This window comes from Macrobrachium rosenbergii, chromosome 43 (genome assembly GCF_040412425.1).
Source record: "Macrobrachium rosenbergii isolate ZJJX-2024 chromosome 43, ASM4041242v1, whole genome shotgun sequence".
NCBI lineage: Eukaryota > Metazoa > Arthropoda > Malacostraca > Decapoda > Palaemonidae > Macrobrachium > Macrobrachium rosenbergii.
In genome coordinates, this window is record NC_089783.1 from 32,591,287 (window position 1) to 32,604,152 (window position 12,866).

Consider the following 12,866-nt stretch of genomic DNA (forward strand, 5'->3'; position numbering starts at 1 on the left):
TTAAGAGGGAATTGGGTATTATACATGGTAGTTAATGGACTGTAGTGGGTCGAGTGGTTGAAGAAGGGGGGCTAACTCCGTCCTGGGCCACTACACCCAATATATGAACGGCCTCTCAGCCCCTGGGGTGTGAATTCTACTGACAGATAGGTGGCGTAGCCACGGGTTTTCCCTCGAGGTAACTATTTGTTTATATATATGATTTTATCAAAATACTACTTCATGGTGAAGTACACATACATATATTCTATAAAATGACAAACTGGCAACTTTCTATATTTGTAGGTCTGAGTGCAGCGGTGAACGTGGTGGAACCAGTCTGATCCGGTTTGCCGATCTGTGAACACTTATCAAAATGCAGGGAAACATGGAGCAGCATTACGCCATCAAATTTTGTGTTAAACTTTAGAAAACCAAACAAGAAGCTTATGGAATGTTAAAGGAGTCCTATGGGGATGAACAGATGAGCCAAGCAAGTAGGAGTACTCGATGTCCAGTTATTTTCTGTCCATATTTTTGTTTGCAACAAACTCACAAATGTGGAGAGTTACATGAATGTCAAAGGTGAATGTGGCAATGCATACAAACGCTAGTTCGTATCTGCCTATAGTAATCGAGCCTTCGTTTATGGCAGGTTTAATGACTGAGGCGTGCATTAAGAGAGAAGTGGAATAATACAACACAGTAAAAGCAAAGAAAAGCCTACTAACGACACTATACCCCACCTATTATTATCAGAGGAGACAGGCCACGACTATCGTTAACCAAAGCTGCATACTCTCGCGTTTTCTACATACGAGTCCTTCCCTTTCTTCTGAACGTTTGGTTATGCTACAAGAAAAATAACCTGCAAATCTTCCTTTGTGGTAACTGCGTTGTTCTGTTTGAACCCTCTGTACTGAAAACATGCTACGTGATACTTCATAGCTGCGGCTCATTTCTTAATACAGCGAAGTTTTACTTGTCATTCTATGATTGCAATGATCTTCACTTTTCTTAAGAACCTCAGGTTGCGTACCAGAGGACGTTGCATTCTTTAAAGTTTATGTAGCTGTCCTCGCCTATTTGTTGACTTCTTATAGAGTTAGAGTCGTTTGTTGCTCACAAGAAATGGTGGACCAATTTATTTGTCAAGAAGAGTCGATTGGCATTCTTCTAAGACACTACTGGAATTAAAAAAATTAAAAGAAAATAGAAAGCAGCCGAGTAGGTTCCGCAATAATGAAATTACGTCATGGAAGACAACGTGACTTTGCGCCTCTCCAGAGTGGTACTCGTTTGTAAGTCAGTGCCATCCAAAATAAATTATTTAACCTCAATTTCATACTTATTCCATAAACGATTTCTTTATTAATGTGTTACTTTATCAACAAAGGACATACCTTATTTCCTCTACAAATTTATTTTAACTAACTGGGACAAAATGCAGAAAATGTTACAAATTATATAGGTACTCAATAAATACATAGAAAAATGTGAAAAACGCTGTTATCCATCTGTTGTGATGTATTATTCAAGTGTTTATGCGTTTTTATCACTATGGTACTTCAGCCTCTTTGAGTTTAACAAGAACAAGAATGTAGCAAGTGAGAATTTCATATCATTCTAAACCTTGTATTCAAATCTTATCAGTGGTAAGAGGCCCTTTTTTATATATTTACAGAAGTTATCAAATCTTTTGCTGCATTTTATTGAAATTGAGCGATAAACCCTGTTATTATCCACTATCTTTTGAAAAAGATAAGGCAGCATTGCATGAGTTACTAAGGGGAAGAGAGGAAATGCTGCTTTTCTTTTTATGCCAGATTCCCAGAAACGTTCCCGCAGCAGAGGAAATGTATGACCCCCTTTTCCCGCCAGTTGAATCTAGAACGGAGGCATTTTCCAAACGCTCTTTACAAGGACTCACTCGTCGATGATTTGCATATCTGAGAGTCATCTTCCACGAAATCTTTCGAAAGTGAAGTGAGCTCTTTCCTAAATCCATAGGTTCATCTTTGGCTTTCTAAGAACATTTCAGTGGAATTATAATACACAATTATATTACCATTTTGACACTATTGAATAGTAGGTTCAAGTATTTTGATATGCTTACATTTCTGGTACTTATGTTTTTAAACTGCCAGCAAAACTTGTTAGTTCATGATATGGCAAGGTAAGCTTTAAGTAACTGCAAGTTCTGTACCAAGTCTTTCTATTATACATTATATTGTTCTGATAAAGGACCAGTCTGGAAGAAGTCTTAAGCGAAGTTGGTTCTATTTCCATCACGTGTCTTGCAAAATTAATTTCGTGTTTTTAACAAGCAGGTATTTTTTCCATCTGATGGTCAGGAATGTATTCAATTTTCCAAATTTCAAAGAAAATCAAGATGATATGAAGAGATTTACAGAGATAGTAAGATTTTTTCATAATCCTTCAAAGAAACAATTCTTGATTGTGATATGAAATGACTGAGAGAATTTTAAAAATGCCTTTGAAAACATTCTTTTAAAAAGTCAGTAGTATAGAAAAAAGGGATACTAATTTAAGTTTTTTTTTAACGAATAAATGCAGTTTTACAAGAAACATTCCAATGCTAGACTGAAAATCTAATAACCCTTCAAAAGCAAAATGGGTATGTATTTTCAAGACTTAAGTTCAAGAAATTGGTTAGGTATTTGAAGCCCCTTCTGAAAGAAGTGAGTGACGAATGCATGTAATATTTTTTATATGATATCTAGACAAAGAATCTTGCGAATTCTCCGACATTGATAAAAAAGACTGGGAAGGATTTTCTCTTTCGACGCAGTATCAATCCTTAAAAACATTTGAAATCAGGGTTGGCGGAGTACAAGTACAGATGCGATTGAATTTCAGACCTTTTGAAGTTGCATGAACTCATTAGTAAAGAGAAACGAAGGCCGTTTATCTGCTCTGAAAGAAAACGATGACACTGGAAAACGCCAGCAAATTCTTAGCAGACAGAGGTATCATTTTCGCATTTCGCATTCCAAGAATTCCATTACTCTCTCTCTCTCTCTCTCTCTCTCTCTCTCTCTCTCTCTCTCTCTCTCATGTACCATATCTTTCTTCCATTTTCCTTTTCCGTATATCTCTTAATACTGTCTAGAAATTACCTTCTTTCTTCCACTTCCTCCTCGTCACAAAAACTTGATTGCCCTTTTGGATAGCGAGTGGCGGGTAAATCTTCTTCTTTGGGCGTCTCGTAGGAAATGGACGTTCGTCCTCTCTGCCGCCCTTATCAGTCCTGGCCGGAAGAGGTCAACTCTCTCTCTCTCTCTCTCTCTCTCTCTCTCTCTCTCTCTCTCTCTCTCTCTCTACAGACCGAGACGGAAAGGACACATCCAATCAAAGCATCTCTGCGTCTCTCAGAGTCATCAGAAGAACCCAACTCTTTTGGTCAAATGTCCAAAGTTTAGATATACCCTCGTGCGTTTGTGTGTGTAGACTTCTTTATGAGGGCGAGATTCAAGCGCGTGTGAGCGTGTGTATGGATGTGTGAGAGTCACGGGGCACTTCCTCCGTCTGTATGACTTTTGTTCTTGAAATAATGGCTGGATTTGTATGCGTTTTCTTGATTGGCTAAGGTCCCCTTGGATTTTATCGTTGAAAAGAGGTTTTATATCCTGAGTTTTTTAGGAGTTGTTTTATAAGGTTCCGTCTCTCTCTCTCTCTCTCTCTCTCTCTCTCTCTCTCTCTCTCTCTCTCTCTCTCTCTCTCTCTCTCTTTGAAAGCAAAAAAATTAATTTTCTATAAACGTTGTTGTACATACTTGGAGATATTTGCGTTACATAGTTCATCCACTTCAAAAACCATGAATTCATTTATGGCACAATCAGCTTTGCTTCAGCTCCAGGTAAATTAGTCAGATTATCATCTCTTATTTCTAATTAATATTTTCTAACTTCACTCAGTCAATGTAGACTATGAATAACAAATATGGAATCTCAATGTTGTGTTGGCTGCAAGTCATAGCCAAGGTCAAGTATTTAACTGACATTTGACCTCAAAGTTTGACCTTGACTTTGACCATGACTTCACTCTGAACACCGTCTTTAATGGTGGATTACATGAGACATAAGTTTTGAACTTATGTCAAATTTCAACTTAACCTTTGACCTCTAAGTATGACCTTCAAGTTGATCTTGACTTCACTGTAATGGATCGCAAATTATTCCTGAAAAATTTGTCACATTTTACTAATTTGCAGCTTTATAGACGCAACCGTTTGGCAGAAGAGGGGCATACCGTACATACACACAAAGAAACAATATTTGTATAGATGTATATATATATATATATATATATATATATATATATATATATATATATATATATATATATATACATATATGTGTGTGTGTGTGTTTGTCAAATGAAGTCATTTGAGACAGTTCTTTGCTGAGAAAAATGCTGTGGCCAAGTGACACCTTTACCAATATTCAACGTGTCAACCAGTAGCAACCAACGATCAGTCTTGTCCACTATGGTTGTACGGTTGTGTGCTATCCGCCAATAAGAGATTTGCCAGATGAAAGAAGCAACAAGAGCCGCAGCGAAGCCCAGCAACGAGAGAACGAAACAGGGACCAGCAAACGAAAAGCAGCGACCATTTCTTTCCAACCTTCTGGTCGCAGCGAGGCTGAAAATATCACGCAGCAGCAGCAGCAGCAGCAGCAGAAAGCTAGCCTCCAAAAGATATTTTTCCTGTTAATGGTAAAATCGCCATGAAGCAGAAACAATAGCACAGAATGTCTTGGGGGGAAATAAAATGTTTTAAAACGGCGACAGCCATTTCCTTTTTCTCTTGCGCCATAATGGGAATTGGAAAGCATAACCGGGAAGAGTTTTTTCTCTTTTTTTTCAAGTTTTTTTCTGACACTTTTTTTCTGTCATTTAAGTTGCCAGTGATGTCGACTTGGACATTTACATAGTATTTAAAAAGCCCTTTGTTGCAAAACTTCAACATAAACGGTTTTAAGATACCAAATTTTTCCTCGAGATGAAAAGATAAAGACGCATAAGAATCACTGAAACTTCTCAGATCTCAACTTTCTTCTCAAACTGAACGTTTGTGTGTGTGCTTACACACACACACACACACACACACACACACACACATATATATATATATATATATATATATATATATATATATATATATATATATATATATATATATATATATATATATATATATTCATGGTAAAAATCAAAAAGGAAGTATGGACCACCAAGTAGAAAGAGAACCTTCACACAAGAAAGAATAATTAACATTCAAGACCAAATAAAGAAAAGCTTCACCATCATAAAAAAAATACTAGATAAAATCATTACTGTGACTACATAGCTGCTGAAAATTAAGTTGACCCAACCCACATAAACATACAGTCGCTATAAGTGAAACATTGTCTGAAATTATTCAATAAAAATATCTCATTTGAAAACTTAAATACAGTATCACAAAATACTAGTTCTCATGAACTTCTCCATTCTGTACAGTGGTTAAAATAATTCAGTTATGTACCAGGTTTTTAGTCGACAGTTGTTTGTCGACGATTGAGGTGAAATGACAGGCAGACAGACAAAACGGCACAGATATAACTATTCTCCTGAGATTCATCAGTCCCCCAAAATAATTAGGTTTTCTTTCGATGTAGAAACAGACAGAGCTAGCCATGGTCTAGAGTCTAGACCTTGGAGCCAGTAAAATGAAAAGGAATGGTTAAAGAGTGCACATCCCAATCAATTTAGGTGCACTAATCCCGAACCCAGCTGAAAAGGTATATAAGGAGCGACTTTATTTACGTTGAGGGAAAACTTCTTACCTGAGTCGAGTTCAGTTTTCCTCTAGACTCACCGCAATGCCTCGTCAACTCGGTAGGTTGTGACTTGCGTGACGCATAAACTCATTCCCTGGAGAAAAGCTCCTGTAAGCAAATGAAAGCTCCTCAAGTTCTTCTTCTTCTTCTTCTTCTTCTTCTTCTTCTTCTTCTTCTTCTTCTTCTTCTTCTTCTTCCTTAAAATTTATTTTTACTTTGTTCCTCTACTGTCAATTATAATTAAAGCTCCCGATGATACTAAAATTAATACGGATGATTACAAGATACCAAAATCAAAATTCGGTGCCATTAAAATCGCGTGCTAATCTTTTCCAAGATGTGCTTTTGAATATGGACAACTTCCTGGCCATAACTTAGCTTCAGCACATCACATGAACACAAATAGATTTCCCTATAAACCAATGCGAATGAAGCAAAGATTTCCGTGAGACCGACAAGTTAAAAGAATTCATAAAAAAAACAAATTTAATATTTTCTGACTTGACGGTGCACCTGGTCCTCTACGTCAGTGTTTTGAAGACTCTCTCTCTCTCTCTCTCTCTCTCTCTCTCTCTCTCTCTCTCTCTCTCTCTCTCTCTCTCTCTAGGGCCTCGACGAGGTAATCCCAAACCCCCAGAGAGGTGGAGCCATTCTACAGGTATGTCTACAAGTATGTCTCATAGCAACATCTTTCGGGGCGTCTCTATGCCAAAGGTGTCTCTTTAGCTGTGAACGCCCTGGGAGACCAGGATTAGGTACATTTTAAAGCTACGTCAGGTGAGCATTTTATGGACGTTTGCCATGATAAAAACTCGTAAAATTATTGTTGATTTAATCCCAGATCTACATACTTTTGACCCCATTCTGCACATGTTCCAAGGAGATTTTTATAAGTATCTAAATACTTTCAGCAATTCCTGCTTATTCCCTTAGGCTCTTCTTGGTTAATCCAGTATCCGGAGTAATCCTTGGCAAGAGAGCACATCCTCATATGAAGATCAGTCTTCAGTGAAATAACTCTTGTATGCATTAAGAATGTTTTATACTCTTATATTTTTTTTTTTTTTTTTTTTGCGCGCATGTGAATCCGAGTCTTCCTTGTAATCTATTTTCCATTGTATGTGTTATGTTTGAGAATATCTTAGAGTGATATTCAGAATATCTTGCATTCCGTTGGTTCACTTTCCTCGTGGCCATATACTAATTTTTTTTTCATACCATGTTGTAATTCCCACGATACACACACGCACACATACACACAAACAACACACAGTGTATACACACACACACACACATATATATATATATATATATATATATATATATATATATATATATATATATATATATATATATATATATATATATATATGTATATATACTGATATATATTTTACTTCTTATATAATGTTGCAATATCCGTGGTATACATATATGTGTGTGTGTGTGCGTGCGTGTGTTTGTGTGTATGTGCGTGTGTGTATCATGGGAATTACGACATGGTATAAAAAAATTAGTATATGGCCATGAGGAAAGTGAACCGACGGATGTACAAGATCTTCCGAGTATCACTCTAAGATATTCTCAAGCACAGCACATACAATGAAAAGTAGATTACAAAGAAGGCTCGGATCCACAAAATATATATATATATATATATATATATATATATATATATATATATATATATATATATATATATATATAAGAGCATAAAACATTCTTAATGCATACAAGAGTTATTACACAGAAGACTGATCTTCACATGAGGATGTGCTATCTTGCCAAGGACTGATCCGGATACAGGATTAATCAAGAAGAGCCGAAGGGAATAAGCAGGAATTGATGAAAGTATTCAGATACTTTTTAAAATCTCCTTGGAACATGTGCAGAATGGGGTCAAAAGTATGTAGATCTGGGATTAAATCAACAATACTTTTATTTGTTTGTTGTATTGATACAGATAATAGAAGGGTTTTGGAGCCATTATTACTGAATCTTTTTATTATACTGCTACGGAACCAAAAGAAAATGCACCTGCGAGTAAGGAACTCGAAACCAAGAATGGAACGCCGTAGCGCAGATGCTATGCCAAAGGTCTGAGGTTTAGGGACAATTGATGCATGGTCCCCAACTAAATGTTGCTCTGGGATGACCCAGCAGGCACGAACCAAGACGGGTATTCCTATAAGTAGAACAAAGACAGAGGTATTCCAAATAAGTAGCACAACTAACTAAAAGGCACACATCCAAAGATATGCATGACTCGTAGTATGTGCACATATGCATCTTTATGTCGTCTAATGTAGTATCTACTGCACGTATACGAATGTTACAAAGATATGCATATATCTACGAGAGAAGGGTGTCTTTCATTCCGAATGATGCAACCGTAATAAAGATCGTTTTAGCTGAAGACATGGTGCTGATAAATGAAAGAAAGAACATTATACCATATTTCGCATATTTATTCTATCTATAACTAACAATCAGAGGGATGTACGACAAAATAACCTTGTAAAATCATTCTTTTTCAAAAATGAAGTTGGTAACAGCTTATCTCACTCTGTTTTCAGAAGCCTTCAGTCACCCATCTCACAAAAAAGGAAAAGGAATCGAGAATATTGCAGGAAAGATCAAATGACACAGTTTCTTGGAAAAGGCGACCGGGAATTCGTTCTAGGAAGGAAATTCTGCCAACGAAGAGGTTCATATATTTCAATTAAACTTCTATCAGGCCGCTGCACTCATTTCTTATTTCCTCTTTTGCTCCTGACCCTCATTTATTCTTTTGAGTTACCCTCTTTTCACTATTTTCTTGTTATCATTGTTGTTACGTGGTGCGCTTTCCGTTGATGACATAAAGAAAAAGTTGCCATCCCCACTTGAAATATATACATTTATAGCTTTCGTCTGTCAAAGGATATATTAGGCCTTTATTGAGTCAAACAGTGAATTGTTCCCCTGGCAGTTAGTCGGCTGATGGAGGTTGCAACACCATCCAAGAAAGACTGGGAATCGGTGGGCTTTTAACACCTGGAGCCACTTGGCCAGGGTAGGGGCAATTGTGTATTTAGTTCCCTTTGGGCGTAAGCTATTTCTAAGGTAGAGTAAAATAAGTATTTATGAGTTTTTGTGGTTAATTCATTCAAAATTATAACAAATTTAATGTTTCGAATTCACAAATGATCACTTTAATTAAGCTTGTGAATGTATTTACTATGTGTTGCAACTGTGATATACTGTAGTGTTATGATTATACGTGCGAGTTCGTTGAGGAGATATGGCATAGCGATCACCCTGGTGTTTACGGCAATGGGAATTTATGGCTCGAGGGAATAGCTGTAGAAAGCCCATGACCTAATTACTCTCATGACTTGGCACCCAGTTCACGTGGCTTTTCTCCCTTATAGATTTTTGCGGTTATCTCAGACGTGCAGATTGGCCTTTTGAATTTGTTTACTTGCTGGGATGTATTCAGCTGGCCCTGCGTCGATTTTCAGTCATGCAGAACCAGACGTTTGGTACAGCAAAAGTTTCCTTTTTCGGTTTCGAAATCGATCGGGTTACGACTTGGATTGGCTTCATGACAAAACAACCAGCGCCATTCTTAAGCGGCGTCGCACTTAATGAGTGATCAACCTAGTACAAAGTTCACCCCGAAACCTCAACATTAACCACATGGCCACTTTCCTTACTGTAATTTTTCTTTTGCTTATTTCCAGTCACCACAAGCTTGGATTTGTTTGCGTTGGCTATAGTCCTATTCTCTCCATTCCACTCTTCAACCTTTCAAACATTTCCACCATCACTGCAGTTAGCACCGGATCATCTGCCTAAGTTTGGGGATCAATATCTGATCAAGTACTTCTAGGAGAATTAATTGCATATAGACACACTAATAATGATTTTGTCTCAAGTCTAAAGAAGACATAGTCCAGTCTCGATGGAGTGAGTATATGAGAGGTGTTAAATGGGGGCGATGGGTGAGGGAGAGATCTGAATCATGTATGAGTGGAACAGCCAGTGTAATTTTGTGAAAGGGACTGTAAAGAATGTAGGGAAGGCAATTAAGTGGATGGAGAGGGGAAACAAGGGTAGATTGAACTGTGAATTAGATGCTATATGGTATGGTGTTAATAGGATGATTGTTTGACTGATCAAATTGTGTAAATCAAATCTGAATGACAGAAAGATTCCAGAGGAATGAATGAGTGACAGAAATAAATGTTGCTTATTTTGGTAGTGGAAAGATAATGGAGGTTACTATAAATTTAAATGGGCAATATGTATATTGTATACAGTATATATATATATATATATATATATATATATATATATATATATATATATATATATATATATATATATATATGTGTGTGTGTGTGTGTGTGTGTGTACATGTGCGTGTGTATTTGTTTGTATTCGTAATTGTAATAACCACAATTCCCTCGTAACTTCTCGCTTTCTCCACACTTTTCGGATATGCTTGTCACTATAAAGCCAGATCCAAAGGGAGAACCAAACGAAGAAATTCTGATGTCCGTAGCAGGTGGTTAACGTGACCTCGTTCTGATCATATGTCTGGCATAGGTGACTGGTTTACTGATTGCTACAAGACTAAGCTTTTCCTATGCCAGAACGAGCCTGTACAAAATGGTGACCCCTGAGTAATAGTAAGATCTTGAAATCAATAAGAGCCCCGGTGTGGACGTCTGGATTCGGATGATTTACTCGACAGAAAGGTCACAATTGTAACAAACTTTTTTGTACATTACCAAAAATAAAAAACCGGAAAATTGCGAAAATGGTTAGTTGTCGGACTCAGCTAGAGAGAGAGAGAGAGAGAGAGAGAGAGAGAGAGATTCACGTATTTCCTCAAGCTAAATGGATGAGCAGTGCCGCCATTGTTGACCCAAGTGTGGCAACACAGGAAGAGCATTAGGGAAGGGGTAGAATCCCACCAGTGCTATTTGCTGTGGCCTTTTGAGTGCGTGTTGTGGCAAGGGCAGACCAAAACAGACCCTCAGACACTCACAAGCAAGAGGAGAGAGTACGAAATTCGAGCGAGAGGAAAGTGCCAAATTCGAGTAAGAGGAGAGGGGGCGAAATTCGAGCAAGAGGAAAATGTCAAATTCGAGTAAGAGGAGGGTGTGGAAAATTCGAGCAAGAGGAGAGTGCCAAATTCAAGTAAGAGGAGAGAGTGCCAAATTCGGGCAAGAGGAGAATGCCAAATTCGAACAAGAGGAGAATGCCAAATTCGAGCAAGATGAGAATGCCAAATTCGAACAAGAGGAGAATGCCAAATTCGAGCAAGATGAGAATGCCAAATTCGAACACGAGGAGAATGCCAAATTCGAGCAAGAGGAGAATGCCAAATTCAAGTGAGAAGAGGATGCCAAATTTGAGCAAAGCAAGAATGCCAAATTTGAGCAAAGCAAGAATGCCAAATTCGAGCAAGATAAGAATGCCAAATTCGAGCAAGAAGAAAATGCCAAATTCGAGCAAGAAGGGAGTGCCATATTTGAATAAGAGGAAAGAGTGCAAAACTCAAGCAAGGGAAGAATGCCAAGTTCGAACAAGAGGAGAGTGCCAACTTCCAACAAGGTTAGTGTTCTAATTAGGGTAAGAGGGGAGTACCAGATTCACGTATGAGGAGAGTGCCAAATTCGAGTGAGAGGAGAATGCCAAATTCGAGTGAGAGGAGAATGCCAAATTCGAGTGAGAGGAGAATGCCAAATTCGAGCAAAGTGAGAATGCCAAGTTAGAGCGAGAGGAAAATGCCAAATTCAGACAAAGCAAGAATGCCAAGTTAGGGCAAGAGGAGAATGCCAAATTCAAGTAAGAGGGAAAAGGCCAAATTCAGACAAAGCGAGAATGCCAAGCTAGAGCAAGAAGAGAATGCCAAATTCAGATAAAGAAAGAACGCCAAGTTAGAGCAAGAAGAGAATGCCAAATTCAGATAAAGCAAGAACGCCAAGTTAGAGCAAGAGGAGAATGCCAAATTCAGATAAAGCAAGAACGCCAAGTTAGAGCAAGAGGAGAATGCCAAATTCAGATAAAGCAAGAACGCCAAGTTAGAGCAAGAGGAGAATGCCAAATTCAAGTAAGAGGGAAAAGGCCAAATTCAGACAAAGCGAGAATGCCAAGTTAGAGCAAGAAGAGAATGCCAAATTCAGATAAAGCAAGAACGCCAAGTTAGAGCAAGAAGAGAATGCCAAATTCAGATAAAGCAAGAACACCAAGTTAGAGCAAGAGGAGAATGCCAAATTCAGATAAAGCAAGAACGCCAAGTTAGAGCAAGAGGAGAATGCCAAATTCAAGTAAGAGGAAAATGCCAAATTCAGACAAAGCGAGAATGCCAAGTTAGAGCAAGAAGAGAATGGCAAATTTGGGCAAAGCAAGAATGCTAAGTTAGAGCAAGAGGAGAATGCCAAATTAAAGTGAGAAAAGGATGCCAAATTCGAGCAAAGCGAGAATGCCAAGTTAGAGCAAGAGGAGAATGCCAAATTCAAGTGAGAAGAGGATGCCAAATTCGAGCAAAGCGAGAATGCCAAGTTAGAGCAAGAGGAGAATGCCAAATTGAAGTAAGAAGAGGATGCCAAATTCGAGCAAAACGAGAATGCCAAGTTAGAGCAAGAAGAAAGTGCCAAATTTGGACAAAGCAAGAATGCCAAGTTAGAGCAAGAGGAGAATGCCAAATTCAAGTAGGAGGAGAATGCCAAATTCAAGTAAGAGGAGAATGTCAAGTTCGAGCAAAAGGAGAGAGTGCATAATTCGAGCAAAGTGACAATGCCAAATTCGAGCAAGAGGAGAATGCCAAATTCGAGCAAGAGGAGAATGCTAAATTCGAGCAAGAGGAGAATGCCAAATTCAAGTAAGAGGAGAATGCCAAATTCGAGCAAGAGGAGAATGCCAAATTCGAGCAAGAGGAGAATGTCAAATTCGAGCAAGAGGAGAATGCCAAATTCGAGCAAGAGGAGAATGCCAAATTCGAGCAAGAGGAGAATGCTAAATTCGAACAAGAGGAGAATACCAAAT

The 12,866-nt window shown here is 38.1% G+C and overlaps 1 protein-coding gene across 1 annotated transcript in view; it reads left to right on the plus strand.

Annotated features, from left to right (window-relative positions):
• The first annotated feature begins 316 nt into the window (after window positions 1-316).
• LOC136828754 (isovaleryl-CoA dehydrogenase, mitochondrial) overlaps window positions 317-12,866 on the plus strand; it is a 39,956-nt gene continuing 27,406 nt past the window's right edge. The window contains exon 1 of the mRNA XM_067086964.1: window positions 317-476. The gene's annotated coding sequence lies outside the window, so the exon portion shown is untranslated. The remainder of the gene's footprint in view (window positions 477-12,866) is intronic.